This window comes from Macaca fascicularis, chromosome 14 (assembly GCF_037993035.2).
Source record: "Macaca fascicularis isolate 582-1 chromosome 14, T2T-MFA8v1.1".
NCBI classification, from domain to species: domain Eukaryota; kingdom Metazoa; phylum Chordata; class Mammalia; order Primates; family Cercopithecidae; genus Macaca; species Macaca fascicularis.
In genome coordinates, this window is record NC_088388.1 from 20,432,965 (window position 1) to 20,453,725 (window position 20,761).

The 20,761-nt window shown below is 48.1% G+C and overlaps 2 long non-coding RNA genes across 8 annotated transcripts in view; one reads left to right on the forward strand and one right to left on the reverse strand.

Moving 5' to 3' along the window:
* Positions 1 to 20,329, forward strand: part of LOC107127273 (uncharacterized) — a 149,221-nt gene extending 128,892 nt beyond the window's left edge. For 3 of the 4 annotated variants that reach the window (XR_010580808.2, XR_012423306.1, XR_001484902.4), the window contains 2 exons: positions 17,035 to 17,161; positions 19,450 to 20,329. This is a non-coding gene — a long non-coding RNA (uncharacterized lncRNA). Of the gene's footprint in view, positions 1 to 17,034 lie in introns of all 4 variants that reach the window. The other variant, XR_012423307.1, reaches the window with a different exon arrangement.
* Positions 1 to 20,761, reverse strand: part of LOC102125637 (uncharacterized) — a 164,458-nt gene that overhangs the window by 101,696 nt on the left and 42,001 nt on the right. The window contains exon 4 of one of the 4 annotated variants that reach the window (XR_006692320.3): positions 70 to 17,846. The exons of the other annotated variants lie outside the window; for them this stretch is intronic. This is a non-coding gene — a long non-coding RNA (uncharacterized lncRNA). The remainder of the gene's footprint in view (positions 1 to 69; positions 17,847 to 20,761) is intronic. 4 annotated transcript variants of the gene reach the window in all.

A 20,761-nucleotide genomic window follows, 5' to 3' on the forward strand; every position in this document is an offset into this window, starting at 1 on the left:
TCACACTGCTGACAAAGACATACCCAAGACGGGACAATTTACAAAAGAAAGAGGCTTAATTGGACTTACAGTTCCACATGGCTGGGGAAGCCTCACAATCATGGCAGAAGGCAAGGAGGAGTAATTCACGTCTTACATGGATGGCATCAGGCAAAGAGACAGGTTGTGCAGGGGAACTCCTCTTTTAAAAACCATCAGATCTTGTGAGAGTTATTCACTATCACAGAATAGCATGGGCAAGACCTGCCCCTGTGATTCAATTACTTCCCACCAGGGCCCTCCCACAACACATGTGAATTCAAGATGAGGTTTCGGTGGGGACACAGCCAAACCATATCAGAAACAAATCTGTCTTCTCTTGCATTTCTATATAGAAAATCCCAAAAAATCTCCAAGAATGAGTAAGAGCTCACCACAGTTGTGAGGTGAACTCAAGGTCAGTATATAGACATAGATTGTGTTCCTATTCACTAGCAATAACCAATTCAAAACTGTAATAAAAAATACTATCAAAACAGCAAGACATCCTGAAAGGTACCTAGGAATAAACCAAGCAAAAGATGTGCCTGATTTTATGGAGAAATTTATATAGCATTACAGAAGGAAATAAAAAGACAAACTAGAAAGCCTGAGGGGGTTATGGGAAATGAGAATGAGGGAGAGAGGGCAGGTGAGAAGACTTCTCCAAGGCCCATGTCATGTGGACTTTGTACAGGTTGAGATAAAAGTTAATGGAAAAAGCAAAGCATGATAAGGATCCTGGACTCTGGGCACTTGAGTAAACTTCTCTTTCTGGTAAGGGGCTACACTTCCATGCTCGTTGATTAAAGCATAGATCATGCACATGCTATTTTGTCAGTAGCTTTTTGCCACTTAACAATATAGCATAAATACTTCCCAGATAATTAAATGGTGTTTGATTTTTAAAAATATATTAAGAACAGTTCTCCAAGTCAGACAAGCCTAGGCATTCCCCCTGTTTCAGAGATGAGGACACCAGGGTGCTGGGGAGGGAGGAAGATTCACCCAACCCCTATTACATATCATCCAGTTTTGCCAGCCACCCTAGGATACGGAATATTTTCCCTCCATTTCACAAATGAGGGAATGGGGCAATGCAGATTCCAGCTGCTGAATCACAGGGCTGGGACTCACACCTGCCTTTTTGTCTCTCTCAGAATGCTCAGCATAGTGCTATGTGAAAGGACATTTATTCAGTCATCCAACACGTGCTGTGTGCCCACTCTACTTGGCATTGTGGGATAACTTGAGAGGCAGCAGTGAACAAAATCAAGATCCTGACTGAGTTTCCTGGGAGTGATACAACAAGCTCCCTCTAAAAGTTCTTCCTCACCTCTTCCAGCTTCTGGCAGCTCCTTGCATTTTTTGGCAGCATAATTCCAGTCTCTGCCTCTTCCTGTGGCCTTCCTCCCTGAGCCTCTGTCCCAAATCTCTCTCTCTCCTTTCTCTTATAAGGCTCCAGTCATTGGATTTAGGGCCCACCCTAAATCCACGATGAACCCATCTCAAGATCCTTAACTTAATCTGTACAGAGCTTACTTCCAAATAAGATAAGATCATAGGTACTAGAAGCTAGTACTTGGACATAACTTTGAGCCAGAGTCCAATTCAACCCATTACATTCTAATGGAGGAAAATGGACACCAGCCGACTTTGTAATGGAGGAAAATGGACAACAAATAAATATACAGCATGTGAAATGGTAATCAATGCTCTTCCAAAGAAGGGGAAAGGAGGGAAGAAAGACAGAATCTATGGGGGCAAGCACTGCAGTTCTAAATGGGGCATTCAGGGAAGGCCTCACTGTGAAAGTAAACATTTGAGCAAAGACATGAAGGTGTCCACAGAAAAAGCCATGTAGGTATCAGCATGAAGTGTCCCAGGGAGAGGAAAACAGCAAGTATAAAAGCCCACAGGAAGGAGCATGCCTGGAAAGAATTGAGCATGGGGAAGAGAAGGCGGAAGGAAGTCCAAGCAGTGGTGGGACTTGGATCACAGATGACCTCATGGGCACTGTTCCTCTGACCAACATGAAAGCCATTGGAGGGATGGTTTTGAGCAGAGAGGCTGATGTAACAGAAGAATGTTAGCTGCCTTATGGAGACCAGTGAGGAGGCAACTGCAGGAATCCAGATGGGAAACACTGGCTTGGATCAGGTAGCAGAGGTGGAGGTGGGGAGGATTAGTGGAATCCTGGGCACATTTTGAAGATTGGGTCATTAGAATTTCCTAATATATGTGGAATGTGATAAAAAGGGAGGAGTCCCAGATAACAGTGAGGTGTTTTAGTCTAAGCAATTGTAAAGATGGAGTTGCCATTAACTGAGTTGGAGAAGGATACAGGTGGAGCAGAATTACAGGGAAAAGACAGGAACTGAGTTTTGGACATGTTGAGTTTGAGATATTGTATTAGTCCATTTTCACACTGCTATAAAGATACTACCTGGGACTGTGTAACTATAAAGGAAAGAGGTTTAATTGACTCACAGTTCCACATGGCTGGGGAAGCCTCAGGAAACTTACAATAAATGGCAGAAGGGGAAGCAAACCCATGCTTCTTCACAAGGCGGCAGGAGAGAGAAGTACAGAGCGAAGGGGAGAACCATCATGAGAATTCACTCACTCTCATAAGAACAGCATGGAGGAACCACCCCCATGATCCAGTCACTTCCCATGAGGTCACTCCCCCAACACATGGGAATTACAATTTGGATTACAATTCAAGATGAGATTTTAGTGGAGACACAGAGCCAGACCATATCAGATGTCAACTAAGAAGAGGTGATGGTGAGATAGTTGGATATTTGAGTCTGGAGTTTGTGGCAAGGTCTGAGCTGCAGATATGAATTTGGTTGTCAGCATAGAGACAATATTTAAAACTGTGAGAATGGATAAACAGGCTCAAGGATCAACCTTTGCAAAGGACATGTCAACATTAAGAGATTGAGGCGGGGTGTGGTGGCTCATGCCTGTAATCCCAGCACTTTGGGAGGCCGAGGTGGGTGGATCATGAGGTCAGGAGTTCGAGACCAGCCTGGCCAACATAGTGAAACTCTGTCTCTACTAAAAATACAAAAAATTAGCTGGATGCAGTGGCAGGCACCTGTAATCCCAGCAACTCAGGAGGCTGAGGCAGGAGAATTGCTTGAACCCAGAAGGTAGAGGTTGCAGTGTGCCTAGATCGCACCACTGCACTCCAGCCCAGGTGACAATGTAAGACTCTGTCTCACAAAGGAAAAAAAAAGGTGAGAGATTGAAGAAGGGGACCCAACAAAGGAGGCTGAAACCTGTGATCAGTGAGGTGGGAAGAAAACTAGGAGAGGGTAGTGTCTGGGAACCAAGGGAAGAGTGATTTAAAAAGGAGGTGGTGATCAATCTGTGAAATGCTACAGCTGGGTCAAGTAAGACTAGCACTGAGGAGTGGCTCTCGGTGCCTTAGAGGTCTTTGGTGTCCTTGGTAAGAGCAGGTCTAATGGAATTGTAGAGATGAAAGCTGGCTGGAGTGGAATTAAAACAGAGCGGAAGAGGAACTGGAGACAGCCCGCAGAGACAACTGCTTACAGGTGTTTTGCTATAAAGAAGTAAAAGGAAATGGAGTAGTGCTGGCACAGATAGAGCGCCAAGAGATGTTTTATAACTTTCTAGAAAGGGAGAAACAACAGCACGTTTGTATGCTGAGGGGAATGACCAAATAAAGAGGGAAAATTTGCAACACAGGATAAAGCAGAGGAAATCTCTGGACACTGTGCTCCAGGGAGCTAAAGTGGACGGGACCTGGAGCTCAGGTCAAAGGAAGGGCTGCCTTAGGCGCATGAGCAGTCCATTTCATCAATGGGAGAGAAGACAGAGGATGTTGCAGGCACAGGCACTGGAAGTGGGTACCTGGGGAGCTGGTGGAAGATCTCTTCCAATTGCTTCTATTTTCCAAGTAAACTCGAGTAAGGCCTTCAGCTGAGGGTAGGAATGGAGGAGGAAGAACTGGAGGCAAGAGAAGGCAGATCTAGGAGAAGGGCAGGATGAAAGCACTGGAGAAAATATTAATAAATAAAGCAATTGAAGGCAGCGCAACGGACCCACTTGAGAGCTGTTTGCTGTGTGCTGGTTGAAAGAGGAAGTGAATGAATGATTTTGAGCTCCATGAGGATGCCTCTATGTTGTGCTGCTTCTAGTCCTCAGCACAGAGCCTGGCATTTGCTATGGATTTGTTGATTGATAACTGAATGAATTAATGAGCACATGAGTAGCAAAAAGAAGGGCTGTCCTGCCTGTCTGAGGGTGTTTTTCTTTTGGTCACCATGATCTCCTTCTCTTGGAAGGCAGAGTGAGACCCCAGGCAGCTGTAAGACCTGAGGCACCAGCCATATTGCAGGAAGTTAATTAACTCTGGGTGTTTTTACCTTCTGTTCTCAACTGTGGAAAGCTCGCCTTTGCTCCTGACAACCTCAATTAGCTCCTGCTTCTCCTGAGCTCCCCTATCCCCACCAGAAGGCAGGTGCTGTGGTCACTGGCCTGTTTCTGGGCAAGCAAGGTAGCCTGGCTTCCCCTGTAGCCTCCCTACCTTCTCAGACCCCACAGGCACTTGCTGCACTGGGTGTGCCCAGGGACAGGGCAAGATGGTGCCATGAGCCCTCCCAACCCACCCCTGCTGAACAGTGAGGCTGCCCTGGACTCACTCCAAAGCCCAGGCACCCCGCCCTGCCACTCCCATCTCTTGGCCCCTGAAAAATGCCCTCCCCTGGGCTTTTTGTTCAAGGCAGCCAGGCCCCACCTGGGCCTCTTCTTCTTCAGTGCCTTGTACAGTGATTCCTGTCCTGTGCAGACAGATGCTGTGACCCCAGGAGAGATCTGGCCATGGGGACCCAGCACGTGTAGTTTCTAAATCTCCACAGGTGATATGGTTTGGCTGTGTCCCCACCCAAATCTCATCTTGAATTGTAGCTCCCATAATCCCCACATCTCATGGGAGGGACCCGGTGGGAGGTAACTGAATGATGGGGGCAGGTTTTCCTGTGCTATTCTTGTGACAGTGAGTAAGTTTCACAAGGTCTGATGGTTTCATAAAGGGCAGTTCCCCTGTACAAGCTCTCTTGCCTGCCACTATGTAAGATTAGCCTTTGCTCCTCCTTCCTCCATGATTGTGAGGCCTCCCCAGCCATGTGGAACTGTAAGTCCATTATACCTCTTTTTCTTTATAAATTACCCAGTCTCAGGTATTTCTTCATAGCAGCATGAGAACGGACTATTACACCAGCTGTTTTTAAAACATAGCCAAGGTTGGGAACCACCTCATCCTCCATAAAACCAGGCCAATCATTCCCTTGTGATTATGAGGAATTTTTTTTAAAAAGCAGAGCAGCTAGTATTTATTGAGCAATTACTATGTGCTCAGTACTTAATCTTCCTTAATCGCCATAGCAGTCCTATGAGGTAGGTATCATTAGTCACATTTAACAGATAGGGAAGCAAGTTCAGAGATAGGAGTAAACTTGTCCTGGGGCGTTTAGCTATAAGTGGGCAGAGCGGGGTTTGAACCCAGGTCCTTATGACTCTAAGGCAGGTTGACGTTTGCACCTGGCACACATTGGGCCTTTGTCCACATGGGCTGTTTTCTTTCTTTTCTCAAATATACAAATAATGATAATCCCAAGCAGGATGGGTGAAGTGGTTTTGTTTTTTGTTTTTATTTTTAATCTGGGCTACAGACCCAGTGGTATGTAGGGATGTCAGTGAGGTGGTGCACTCCAGCCCACCTGGAAGGTGTTGGGAGGGCTGGGTGAAGGAGTGGAGGGGGCATTTAAATTGAGAATTTAAGTCACTGAAGGCCTCTGAGAAGGAAAGTGATCAGACCAGAGCAGGAAAGAATTGGCAGCGGAGGGGAGGTGAACAGGATGTGGTAAGCCCAGTTGGGAGGCTACTGCAATAGTCCAGGCAGGAAGGAGATGCAGGCAGGTGACAAGCTGCACACAGGCCCATACAGGCATCCAGGGCAGCCCCTGCACCCAGCTGCCTTTCTGCTGGAAGACCGTTTTCACAAGGCAGCCGGAACCACTCCCAGGCAATCTCGTCTGGATATGACTGCATTTCATTATAATTTAAGTCTTTCTTGGGCTTCATCAAAGGCTATGAGTGTCTTGAAAAAGAGAAGCATCTCTTTCCTCAGGTGAGAGGAAAACACGCCAGAGCTTTCTCTTCTAATATAAACTAGACAAGGAGATGCAGCTGAGCTTGGCAGAGCCTGCCGGAGAACGCTAATAGATTCGACGAGGATAGAATTATAGAAAGAGACAGCTCCAGCGGGTGGTGGCGCAGGAAGAGAAAGAGGCCCCGGGACTGCCAGCCCCAGGCGGGCTAGTAAGGAGCTGGATTGGTGTCAGCAGATGTGGCCCGAAGGCCTGCACAGATCAGCTCCTCATCTGGCCAGAAGCTTCTCTGCCTGGAGACCAAAGAGATAAGACCCCAAGAGATAAGACCCCTTGCCCCCAGCATCCCTCTGGCTGGTTTCCAGTGATCCCATTAATTATGGAGGCTCAGGGACTGGAGTGGAATCCTTAGCGTTTCCTGCATGGGAGCTCTCAGTGGGGGAGGATGGAAGTGACCTAGAAACATTTAGCCCGGGGAAAAAAAATCACCCACGCAGGTTTGACACTCCCACCCGAGGCTGGGCAGGGGTCGGGGGCTATCCTGTGTATATGAGTGTTTTAAGATGTTATCTCAGACAGTTAGATGTCCCATGAAACGTTAAGAAGGTGTTTTGCTTTTTTAAAATCAGATTATTTTCCTTTTGCCTTTAATAAAAACCAGCACTGGTCTCTGACTCACAGGCTTAAAACAGCCTTCACTGGTTACCGAGGCCGGGATTTCAGCAGTGGCACAGGCTGGAACTGTTCTCAAATAGGAAATCGAACACTGGGAAGACAAAGGAGGGGAGAGGGAAGAAGGGAGGGAGAGGCAGAGCAAGAAATAAATTTGGAGTTAATGCTGAGTGAGGGAGGGCTTCACTGCTGGCTCCCCAGGTCCTCCTGAAAGGCTGCTCAGCCCCAGGAGTGAGCAAGGCAGGGGTTCTCAGCTCCACCCTGGCAGCCCATTTGTCCCCTGCCAGTCAGCCCTCCGGACCACAGGGCTGCTCATCCCAGCTTGCGAGGGAAGCCTCCTCTGTATCAGAGGCCTCTGAATCTTAAGCAGATGCCCTGTCACACAGGAGAGAGGCTGTCACCTCCCCCAGGGAGGGTACGGTCACTCAGAGTTGATATGGTGGCTACAAGGCTGATGGTCACCAGTCATCAGGGCCTGGGAGGCAGGGCGGGAGGTGGGGTGAGAGGTGGGAGGGGGAAGGGGGCAGGTTGGGATTGTAAGAGAAGGTGGTCCCTGCTCTAGTTTCTCTCTTTCTCTTTCTCTCTCTGTGTGCCTTGCTTTGTCTTTCTCTTCTATCTTCCTCCCAGTCTCTGGATCATTTTATCTCATTGTCTCTCTCATTCTTTGTCTCCATCCCTCTTTCTGTCTGAATCTTTTACTCGTTTCAGAAAAATGGCTGAACTTGTTAAGCCGGAGATCAAACACCCCAGCAGGCTGAGTGCGGGAGAAGGGAATACGGCTTTAACATCTGCTGCTCTCTTTCTCTGCGACACAGCGGGCTCCCCGCGGAGAGGAAGGGCAGGAGGTGGAGGGGGGGGTGTGGGTGAGAATCCCTGCAAACCTTGGCACTGTCCCGGGTGGGGTTTGGGTTGGGAGGGGTGATGAGGACAAGGGAAGGGAAATTGGACAAGAGCAAGACGCACACGCTGACCAGGGAACTCGCAGACAGATAGGGAAGGCCCCCACCTTGCGGGAAGAAGCAGATCTGGGGAGGGCCACCATGCCCCAGGGGAGTCCTGGGGCTCTGAAGCTGCTGCCTGACAACCTCTGCACTTTGCACGAGTGAAAAGAAACATTTATAGGAGTGAAGGACATGGACTAAGGGCCTCTGAACCAGCAGCGTTAAGAATGTCATTTCAGCAAGTCCTCCTAACAGCCTTGCCAGGGTACTCTTCCTGCCCTAAAGATGCGTGAAGTCACCAGGCCGGAAATGTACGCAGTGCTCCTGGCCGGGGAGGTGCAGGGCTGACTCTTGGCCTGCGCTTTTTCCAGCCATACTTATTCCTGCAGAAGATGGAAGCTTGTCTTGCGCCAGGTTCATAATAAAGGCAACGGGTGAGGGCGCAGCCTTGGTCTGAACCTAAAGGGAGAAGATGGAAGGACAGAGGGTGTCCAAGCCTGCTGAGAGGACCTGCCCTCCAGGGTCGCCTTTCAGAGGCAGGTTGGAAACATAGTTCCCTGGGCCCAGGCTCATTTTGAGAGATGGGGCATTCTGTTGCCCTGAGGAAAGGGAAGGGGAGAAGGAAACGAGAGAGGGAGAGAAAGATAGGGAGAGAGAGAGAAGCACAGTCTTCCCACTTCTTTCTGCCCTCTTCCTGGAATGCAGACCTGCCAGTCACCAGGAAGAAAAGAGAACATTTGATCAATCTATTGAGCCTACTGTGTGCCTGTGCTAGGCATGGTCACTTCTCGCCATCGCAACAATCCCATCCCTATTTTACAGAGCAGTAAATTGAGGCAAGGAGAGCTTAAGCACTTTGCTCAAGCTCCCAGAGCCAGTAAGTGGCAGAGCCGTGGTCCTCATGCACAGCTCCCACTTGCATATTTTCCTGGGCCCCAGTTTCTCTCTCTCTCTCTTCTCCAAACATAAAGCCTGGAGCAATGAGCAATGCAGGCAGGCCCTGCTAGGGCAGTGCCACAGGGACAGGAGGAGACGGAGGACGAGCTGGCCCATACACAGTGTCGCACACAGCCTGCAGAGGTGTCATTTGTAACAGCAGCAGCCTGTCTCGGCCTCTCCTCTGCCAGCTCTCGATGACATCAGGCCCCTTCCCTAGGGAGCGTGACTCAGGCCGAGTGTGGTTGTGGTCAGTAGGGCACATAGATAGGCGAGGTAGGGCTGGAGGAGGGGACCAAGGAGGCTGCTGTAGTGCCCGACAAAGGGGCCTTTTTATCCCCTGTGCTAGGATGTGCTTTGGGCTCCCAACCTTATGGGGCTGGAGATGAAAGGCAAGGGCTTCTGCTATGTCACCTGGACAGGCCCTAACAAGGAGAGGAAGCCATTCCTGTGAGAGGGGAGTAGGGTGCTGGGAGGAGCGGCTGGGTACCAGGCAGGTTGCCAGGCATGCTTTACATGAGCATGTGAACCGAGGCCCCACACCTGATACCGACATATACATGTAACACACAGCAGCACCTACCATATGGCTGATGTGCGTACCTCGTGCCTGCCTCCAACATGAGCAACCTGCACCCAATGCTGACACGACTGTAAAAATGAAACTCGGATATGGCTCCTGACATTCAACACTGTTTACTTAATCCATGACGGATACGCGGCTTTCACATACTCATCCACTCAACCGTGACTTTGAAATGCCTGCCCCCATGTGCCGGATGAGCTGCATCTCACACAACACCTTGACCTGTGCACTCAGCTTGCGATGATGCTAACTTAACACACCAAGGTCAAGCCGACAGCCACAGGACAGGTCGGTCAGCTGCCTGGTTTTCTTTACCTTTTAGTGTCAAAAATGTCTTCAGCCAATTTTTCAATAGCAGGAGATTGACACACAAATCAGAAGGTCTGGCTTTCCTGGGCGCTAACGCACCGGGCTTCACCGGCTGGTGCTGGGCAGTGCTCTCCTAGTTCAGCAGGCACCCTGCCCCTGCCATGTCTCATTCCCACAGCCCACCTGGCTCTGCAAGCCCAGGGCTTTGGGACCTGGGTCTGACCCATGCCTGTGGTCCCCATAACACGTTCTTTCTGGTTCTTAAATTCTTAGCAACCTCCCAGCTCAAAAGCATGGAGGCAGCCAGCTGCATGCGAGAAGGTCTGATCCTGAGTCAGTGCCTGGCTGCCTGCCTGCAGATGGCAGATGATGTATTTCTCCAGGGGCCACTCAGACTGGACACATCAAGTCGGTCGGGGTGGCAAATGGAGTCCCCATGCCCTGCCCTTGAGCATCCAGGGAATCCTGACATCCTGTCGCCATGATCAGCCAGTCAGGCCAGGCTACTCTGGGGCTGGGGAGCCAGGCTGACCCTCCACAGTGGTGGCTGTGGGAACCAGAGCTGGGCTGGGTGGAAGAAGGTGGAGCCTTTGCCTTTCATAGGTTGCATCTCCTTCTCCAGTTCTTGTTCAATGACTGTTCCAGGGCACCTGTAATGAGGCAGGCCCTGTTTGACATATGAAGAGGGAACTGAAATTTAATCCCTTGCCTTAAGACACCCAATGTTCAGGGAGAAGACAAAAGACCACGTGTGACCCCACATCCTGGCTGGCTTTACAGTTCAAGTTCAGGGAGAGGCCCAATCTAATGCTGAGGTTGAGGAGAACACTCTAGTTGGGGTGAAATCAGGAGGGTTTCATGGGGAATGTTGCTTTTGTGTTGGGCCTTAAAACACTTCAATAGGGAGAGATGGTCAGAGAGTTGGGGGGTGGGGAGGCAAAATGGAGGGCAGGGAATGCGGTCCCATATGGAAACAGGGGAATTTTCAAAGTGGCTGCTGTGCTGGATGTTAACGTGGATTCCTGTGTCTTCCGTGGTCAAATGAACATGGAGACGATTAGGTTGAATAAAAGTTTAACATGTTGCTCTGCAGGGTTTCAGAGCCTTTACTAATACGTATATATGGTCACTTTTCAAGGAGGCATAGAGAATACAGAATTTTCCGAATTTGTCTCCAGGCCCCACCACCACCTTCTTTCTTTTTATCTGTAGCCAGGGAGCACGCATTGGGCTGGTGGGAACAGGGCAGATGAGGTAATAGACAAAAACTGGAAGAGGCAAAGCCAGATCGTGCTAGGTGACCCAGGTGCCAGGCAGCAGCTTTATTATGCAGGTAATGGGAACATGAAAGGTTTCTAGGCAGAAGGTGACATTATCAGGTTCAGTAGCAGTTTACAAAGATCAAGGTGCTGTTTGAAGAGGCTGGAGGAAAGAGCAAGACAGGGGCCGGGATGAGGATAAAGGCTCAGCCCTGGACCAGTAAGGGGAGGGGAGGGTGGCAAGGGGAGGGGAGGGTGGCAAGGCCTGGGGAGGAGTCAGAGGGAGGAGGGTCTGATAGCGTCTCCATGGGGCAGCAAGGTCCTGCTGGCTTCTCTCAGGAAGGAAAGTGGCCATCGGTTCCCTTCCAAGCAGTGTGGAAATTTCCAAGGGTCTAAGGAGGCTGCCCACCCATGTAGGAGAACTGTCCCTCCAGGGCAGGGGTGGCCCCTGCTTTCTGCAGGGGCAGAGGGCCAACAAGAATGGCTCTCTACTGTGTGCATTTGACCTCCTGCACCTCGTTTCCTCAGCTGAAATGCAGATAGAGGTAAACCAGGGGTGTTGCAAGGATCGAGAAGCTGCGGTGTGCCATGCAGGTTTCAGTAGAAGTCACTTCCGTGTTGCTTAGGCTACACGGTGAACTAAGATTCTGGAGTTAGGCAGAAAAGGAGTCAAACCCTGGCTTTGCTCTTTTTATTTTTCTTTTATAGGAGACAGATGCCCAGGCTGGAGTGCAGTGGCACGATCATAGCTCACTGCAGTCTCGACCTCTGGGGCTCAGGTGATTCTCCCATCTCAGCCTCCCGAGTAGCTGGGACTACAGGTGTGTGCCACCATGCCCCGGCTAATTTTATGTATTTTTTTTTTTTTTTTTGTAGAGAGATGGGGTTTTACCATGTGGCCCAGGCTGGTCGTGAACTCCTGGGCTCAAGCGATCCACCTGCTTCAGCCTCCTAAAGTACTAGGATTACACGCCTGAGCCATTGCACCGGGGTATGGCTTTGTTCTATATTAACTGTGTGACCTTGGTCAAGTCATCTAACCTCACTAAGCCTCAGTTTCCGCATTTGAAATGGGAACCCCCAGTATTCCACACTCGGAGTAGTAAGAATTAAGTGAGAGATTGCTTGTGAGGTGTTATATAGTGTTTGACACAGTAAGCGCTCAATAAATATTAGCTATCATTAATTTTAATATTAATGAGATTTTATACTATTTGTAATAAAAGTCCAATAAAAGTTGAATTTAGATTACAGGATTTTAAAATGCAGTTTTATTACTTTTAGGTACATAGAGTGACCCCTATTGGGCTACTGCAATATTGCCAGATAGTCTTTGGGGGATTGTAAGAATCACTGGAAAATAATGATTTGCAATTAATGGCTTGTTTCTATATCACAAAAGGTACGTCTCAAGCACTTAAAAAGAGTTTCTGCAGTTCCATAGTCCCTATGGGCCACTAGAATGTGGCCCCCGGTGTTTATTTGCTGACCAAGGCTCTTCTCAGAGCAGGAGGGCCAAGTCCAGGTCTGGACCAGAGTCATCACCAGTCAGGAATGAAAGACAGGAGAGAGGTGAGGAGAGGCCCTACCACAGAGAGCCCCGTTAGAAGAACCAGGCAGACCGAGGTCAGGGGAACCCCAAGATCTTCTACCTCATAGCTGGGGGCAGTGAACAGAGCTCAGTGCTCAATCCCTGGGGGATGGACGCATGGGGCACCTGGAGTCATGCACAGGCCGTGCACCTGACCACCTGCTCCTCCATGATGGTGAACTGGAGGCTGCCACAGTGACTTCCTCTGGCTCATCGTCCACCAACTTCCATGCTTTCCTGCCTCTAGAGCAGTAAAATTATGGCACCTGGCTGGCCAGCTAGACTACACTTCACAGTCTCCTTTGCAGCTAGGTCAAGTTCTCGCCAATGGGATGTGAGCACAAGTGATGCATGCCCCACTCAAGCCAGAGCCTTTAAGACAATGGGCCCATCTCCATCTCAATCTCTTTCTCCTTCCTCCTGCCTATAACCAGGACATGGGTGAGACCCAGCTTCACCCACGGAGAGGTTCATAATACTCTAGGGAATTGTGGAGAAACAGATGGAAGGAACCCAAGACTCTAAATGAGCTACCTGCCCAAAACTATTGTAAAAAAGAAATAATTATTTTTCTTTAAGATACTGGATTTTGCAAAGGGGGTCTCTGTTACTACAGCTTAGCTTCCCCTGACTAATACAAGGAATTTCCAAAATATTTGACAAAAGAGGAAGCAAGGAAAGTCACTTTGGAATCTAGAATTGTTGGTTTCCTCTTCATTAACAGCAGAAGGAACATCTAGTCTTATTGGGTTACATCTAGTATTTTTTGTTGAGCTTCTACTGTATGTCCAGTACTGAGGGAAAGTCTGAGGATACAGAGCAATAGAAAACAACAAAAATGTTGGAACTCTTTGACCCATCACTGTAGCATCACAGTAGGACTTCGGCGAAATTTCCCAGCTCACTTCATCCCATCTTACTGCATACCCTGTGTTCCAGCTCCCTGGGTCTACACCAGCTCCCAAAGATACCATGGGCTTGGATGTCTCTAGATCTTTGCTGTTGCTGTACCCTCTGCCTGGAATGCCCGTTCTCTTCTTTCTCACTGATGAAATGTCCCTTATTCTTCCAGACTTTCTCTGTGGTAGAGTTAACTCTTCTTTATTGGGTCGTATTGCCAGGAAGGTGCACATCTTTATTTTTTAGGTGGGCACCCAGTGGGTCCTATTAAACTTTGGATGCCCAGTACTGAGCACAAGGGCTGGCAAAGAACAGGGGCCCACAAACACTCATTCATTTGACAAACACCAGTCAGGTCCCCTAAGAAGGACAAGAGACAGAACAGTGAATAAGACACGCATCTTTGCCCTCAGTTTATGTTCTAGCAGAGGAGATGGACATTACACAGACAAATAAACAACTATGTAATTACACATGATGATGTATGATGTAAGGAAATGGACAAGGCATGGGGATGAGAGCTTTGGATGGGCAGCCACTTTCAGACAGGAGGCAGGGCTGGCCTGAGTGAGGAAGTGCTGTGTAAGCTGAGACTTCAGGGGTGTGAGAGTAATGGGGAACAGGAGGGTGTCTGTGGTGGGGACGGTGCTCAGGCAGAAGGCACAGTTTGTGCAACTGCTTGGAGACAGAAGAGAGCTTGATAGGTGGTCACAGGGAAATGAGCAGGGGGACAGTGATGGGAGATGAGACAGGGTGGTGGTAAGGATTTGGGGGTTTTATCTCCTGAGCACCAGGCAGCCATCCATGGCTTTAAGTAGAGTTATGACCCAGTCTGATTTCCATAACAGGAGAGGAGTTTACTGCAATGGTCCCAGCCCAACTTGATGCAGTCTTGGGCTCAGGAGGATGGTGATGGGGAAGGAGCGAGCCATATAGGGTCATGCTGTGGAAGTAAAGCGAATGTACTGGGTGTGGGAGTGGAGGGAGATGGAAGAGTCAAGGCTGACTCCTAGAGGCTTCCGGAAGGGGGTATGGGAGGGTATTAGAAGAGGTGGAGGAAGGGAAGAGGGTCTGTGTCTTCAAGAAGCATGGAGCCACAGTGATGGAGCAGAATTTGCAACTGAACAAGACCATGTGCCCCTTTAAACAAGTGCTGACAAGAGTGAATGAGGAAGAAGATTTATTTAAACTTAAAGATTTATGCTAATAAAGAGTGGAAACAACCTATACATCCAGCAATAGGGGACTGGAAATTAGAAGGCCTCTCTATAACAGACCACTCTGCAGCTCTATAAAAGAACAAAGAAACGCTAGATTATTAAGGAATTGTCTCCAAGACATATTATTAAGTGAAAAATTAAGGTGAAGGTATAAAACGGCAGGCATTGTATGCAACCATTTGCCTTAAAATTGAGGAAATACATGAACATAAATATACAAATCTACAATACAATTTTTTTCTTTTTTTTTGCTTTAAATAAGCTATCTCTGGAAGGACACACAAGACACCAATAATAACGGTTGCCTCCAGGAAGGAGAACAGGAGTAGAGGGAGAATTTTGATTCCATATCCTTTTGCACCTTTAAGAGTTTCAACCACGAGGAGGCATTAACTATTAAACAACTAATAATTATCATTAAATATGAATTTAAAATCAAGAATATATTCCAGCCCAAAGATTAGTCAGCTATTACAGAGGGTGTTAGATCTGAAGAGCTGTTGTCAAGGCCGACTTCTTCCTGCTCCGATGAGCGCCCCCAACACTCCCTCTCCTCCCCGTCCTCCTCCCACTCTGAACTCCCAGCTCCTGGTATTGGGAGGCAGCAGAGAGCTGGCTTTTTGCCCTCCTGTCCCATAAACCCAGGCGTCAACTAGGCTATACGATCATACGCGGGCTTCTACAGTTTTGATTGTTGCTATTAAAACTGATTTTTTTTTTCTTGAAATCACCTAATATACAGAAAATATATGGTCAGTTCTACAGCAGTGAGTAGCCTAAATCAAGGTCAGAATCCCAAGCCCATAATGTTTCCACCAAAAATAGCTCCATGAGTCACCAGTCACCCCTACCCCTCGGGGAAGGTGAGCTGTTATTGAGTCCCCGTGCCCGGCCCAGGTAAGGCAAGAGATGAGAGAGAGAGACTTGCAGAGGCAGAGGTTGCATCTCCGCCATGGAGCCTGCAATCTAACCAGGAGAGAGTGAATGCCCCAGAGAAGTCAGCAAAACCACAAGAGCTCAATTATGAAAGCGGAAGCCTAGGAGATGGCATGAGGCAGAATATACACCAGACGGGGCTCCCCATGAGACAGCAGATGCTGAGGGTTCAGAGGAGCCTCCGGGAGGGGAAGGGAACCACACAGTGGGGTGAGTTATACACACCGCCTCCTCTCACCCTCCCACCCACCCAGGACCAGCGACATGATTTGCAGGACCTAGTGCTAAAAGAAAATGAGTGGCCTTTGCTAACAAATTATTAGGGATTTCAAGATGGCAACAGCAGAGCATTAAGCCAGGTACAGGGTCCCTCTGAGCATGGAGCCCTGTGTGACTACACAAGTCGCACACCCATGAAGCCAGCCCTGCAACCACCCTTCAGTGTTGGCAACCCAAATGAGGCCTCTGAGGTGCCATGAGGTTAAAGGAGATGCCTAAGGTTGCAGGGCAACATAGTGGAGGGGTTGGGATTTGAACCCCAGTAAAGCCCATGCTTCTGGCCCACCACTGCACTCTATTTTTTCTTTTTTGAAGCAGTCTTGCTCTGTCACCCAGGCTAGACTGCAGTGGCATGATCTTGGCTCACTGCAACCTCCACCTCCTGGGTTCAAGCAATTCTCATGCCTCTGCCTCCCGAGTAGCTGCGATTATAGACGCCCGCCACCATGCCTGGCTAATTTTTGTATTTTTAGTAGAGATGAGATTTCACCATGTTGGCCAAGCTGGTCTTGAACTTCTGACCTCAAGCAATCTGCCCACTGCACTCTCATAATAAGAATAGCCAACCTTGAGTGCTCACTCTAAGCCAGGCAGTGTTCTAAGCATTATTCATGTATTCATTTAATGCACACAACCACCTGCAAAGTACCATTATTATCCCTATTTTACAGATAAGGAAATAAGCACAGAGAAGTCCAGAATGTTCCCAAGGTCACGCAGCTAGTGAGTGGCAGAACTAGGGCTCAAACCCAGGCGATCTGACCCCCAAAGCCCACTCTCCCCGTGCATTCTCCTGGGAGGGTTGGGAGGGTTCCACACAGAAGGTGCAGCCTGTGGGGTGGGTTCTGAGGGCCAAGATTAACTCAGTTGACTAGAGTGAGCAGGTCAAATAGAAAGTACCGAGAGAAGCTAGAATGCTTACACCTTGCCCTGGCTTTTTTTCTCATGACAGGCAGTGACTAATACCAGCAGTAGAAAAATAACCCAGCCCAGTGCAGCCCCCCAGTGGCATCCCCATGAAATTGATGGATACATGAGCCCCCGCAGCCCATAGCCGCCTGTGTGTCCTTGCTGGGGAAGCGGGGAGAGGGGTCAGGAGGAGAGGTGCACACTCAGCAGCGCTGGGAAACTGCATGTTGTGCTTGTGGCTAATAGCAAAAGACAGTGCTTTAGTGGGAGGCATGGTGGACCCCAGAGAACTGACAATTAAACTGACTTTAAATCCTGGCTTCTTCTCATCTCAGTTCTGCGGGTGTCCAGGCTGAGTGCTCTGCCATGTGGCTCACTGAGTCACATCCTCACACAAACCTTCGGAGAGAAGTCCGTTATTCTTCTCATTTTACCCATCAGGAAGCTGAAACTCCAGAAACAGTAAGTCACTTGTCCAAGAACACCCAGACCGGAAGGGCACATTTCCATGTCTGCATCTCAAAATGAGTAAGTTGCTAGACCACATAAAATTGTGTTACCCCTAAAATAAGACACTGGCACAGCAGGTGGTACACAGTAAGTACTCAAGAAATGAGTAGTATGAAAGAACCCACCCGACAGGCGGCTGCTGAGAACTTCACTTGGCTTCGGGCCGGTCAAACCTTCCAGCGTGGATGAGAATCCAGTAGTAGCAGGTTGCACAATTTCAGTTTATCTCAGACACCCAGAGTTTGGACCTTCAAGACGCAGCACACAAATGGATGTAAATGAGATGCAAATCAAGCTGTCCCCAGATTAACAGGAAATCAAATATCTCTAGCGATAGCTCTTTCCTCTCCTGATGGAGATCAAGGGCATGGGCTGTCTCTGAAGGCAATCCAAAGCTCACATCTGTCTGACTTCATGATTACCACCAGCTCTCCCAGACAGACAATGCCATCGCCAAGCACTGCCATGGCAGTGCTTTCAGGGGCCCCGATTCCAGGGCCTTATTTCCCCTCATCCTCTTTGAGGAGTGAGGGCCTCACAGGTTTTGATCTTTGGATCAGAAGAGAAGGTGAAATTTCTTCTTGCTCAGGACTTGGCGAGTGAGATCAGCTCTAAGTAGAGGCCCTGTAAGAGGCATCTGCATGGCAACAGAAATTAGAACTGCAGTAATGTGATGTAACAAGAAATATATACTTGGTTTCTGCCCCTGGTTCCAGGCACAGAGCTCCTAAAACCCTTGTAATGTTCCGAGCAACAGGGGTGCAAGGTACCTCTTTTGTTCTAATAATGTTTGGTCTATGACCCTAGTTCCTGACCGAGTTCCTAATCCCTTGGAATTTCCTGGGTGATAGGGGCATTTTTTGTTCTAATTAGGTGACTCTTGTTGGGATGCTGGGTAATTTCAGGATGGGGGCTGGTCCCCAGAGAGACTGGGTCATAATTGGAAGCTTGGAACTTTCAGCTCCCTCCTCATCCTCCAGGAAGGAGAGGGCCTGAGGATTGAATTAATAAGTGACCATACGTGTGTGATGATGCCTTCATAAAAATCCCAGAACTATAGGGTTTGGAGAGTTTCTGGATTGCTGAACACAAGGAGGTCTGTGGAGGGTGGTACCCCCAGAGAAAGCATGGAAGCTCCACACCCCTTCTCTCTTACCTTGCTCTAGGCATCTCTTCCATCTGGCTGCTCTTCTGTATATTTTGTAATATGCTTTGTAATAAATGTGTAAACACAAATAATTCCCCTGAGTTCTGTGAGCTACTCTAGCAAAGTCATTAAACCTGAAGAGAGAATCATAGGAACCCCCACTTTATGGCTGGTTGGCCAGAAGTACAGGCCACAGTCTGGAGCTCATGATTCACATCTGGAGTGGGGGGCAGTCTTGTGGAACTCAGCCCTTAACTTGTGGGATAAAATGCCATCTCCAGGCAGATAGTGTCAGAAATGAATTAGAGGACACCCATCTATTTTCCCCTGGAGAACTGGTTGTTAGTGAGGAGAAATTCACACACATTTTGGTGAGCAGAAGTGAAGTGTTCTGTAGTGAGTGGTGTGTGAGTAGGAAAAGCCATGTGTGTTTTCCTATCTCTTATGATAACAACCATAGGCATCAATAGAGACCTGCATGGTATGATGAGATGCAGGGACAATGAGAGCTCTGCATGGTATTCTGAGATGCATGGTATGCTGAGATGAATGGTATGCTGAGAGCCCTGCATGGTATGCTGAGATGCATGGTATGCTCAGATGCATGGTACAATGAGATGCACGGTACGATGAGAGCCCTACATGGTATGCTGAGATGCATGGTATGATGAAATGCAGGGATGATGAGAGCTCTGCATGGGGTGCTGAGATGCACGGTACACTGAGATACATGGCACGCTGAGATGCATGGTACAATGAGATGCATGGTATGCTGAGATGCATGGTACGATGAGATGCATGGCACGATGAGAGGCATGGCACGATGAGATGCATGGTACGATGAGATGCATGGTACGATGAGAGCCCTACATGATAGGCTGAGATGCATGGCATGATGAGATGCAGGGAAGATGAGAGCTCTGCAAGGTACTCTGAGATGCACGGTACGCTGAGATGAGTGACACCATGATGAGATGCATGGTACACTGAGATGCATGGTATGAAAAGATGCAGGGTCGACGAGAGCCCTGCATGGTACAATGAGATGCAGGGATGCAGGGCCTTAACAAAATGCAAATGCAAATGCCTGCAGGTGACATGCAGAATGAAACCAGGAGTGTGGAAGGAAACCACCAGGGCAGCCCAAGGATGGCAAGTGGTATTGGACCACTGGTGCCTGGGAAGCAATAGGAACTGGGATACATCAGAGGACCTGCCTTGTCTCCAGCTGGAGCCCCCACTTGGATGGGGCCTGCTACTGCTATGTAGGAACTGCAGGCACAGATCATCTGATACTTCAGAAGAAGCTAATGATCTTGACTTGTAACACGACATTCTTGATTACTGGTTCAATGTGTTGTAACACCAATGAGCTTAACAAAAATTTGAGGTTTCTGGCTCATGGCTTCCTGCTTACAGGACCTGTATCAAGAATGGTTTTCAACCTTTCTTCTCGCGGACCCTTTGGAAATGCAATGAATACAAGTCAAAAGAAAAGCCCCGGTGTGAGAAGATATCTGCAATTCATGTAACTGCCAAGGATTGATTTCTAGACTATATTAAAATGAAACCCAACAAAAAACCCTTTATGAATCAATAAATTAAAAACAATACAACCCAATGGAAAAATGGGCAATAGACTTGAACTGTACTTTACAGAAAGGACACCCTAATGGCCAATAAATGTATTAAAAGTGTCAGATCTTATTAATCATCAAATAAATGCAAATTTAGCAAAAACATTGCCCATACACACACCTACAGGACTGGCAAAAGTGAATCTACCTAACAATACCAACACTGGCGAAGATGTGGAAGAACTGGCACTCTCATGCTGGTGGGAGTGTAAACAGGTAGAAACACTGTGAAAAATGGTTGGATTACCAATAGTCATCTTGCTTTTTAAACCTTAGGAGGATAATGATCTGGCTTTGGTGTATTAAAGCTTAATTATTTATGCTTGTCTGGTAAAACTGAGTATACACATACCCCATGACCTGACAATCTCACTCCCAATTATTTTCTTTAAACAATCTCTTGCGTGTCCACGGAACATTGTTCTTAATAGTCAAAACCTAGAAATAGCCCAAGGTGTCCAGAAACCTGTGTGCTGCATTGAGTTACATGATGGAAGACCAGGGTGCAGAGAAACAGAGAAAACCGTAGGTCCACACGTGGGCAGGAATAAATCTCAAAAGATCCCCTATATATTTATAGCATAAATTCACTAGAAGTTCAAAACCGGGCACGACTAAACAATATGTTGTTTTGGAATACATTCATAGGTGGGAAAACTATAAAGAAAGCCAGGGGAACGATAATTTTACAAAAATTGGGATAATAGTTATCTCTGGGGGAGAAGGGAGGTACAATCCTGGAGGACCTACGGGAGGAGGTTTCCAAAA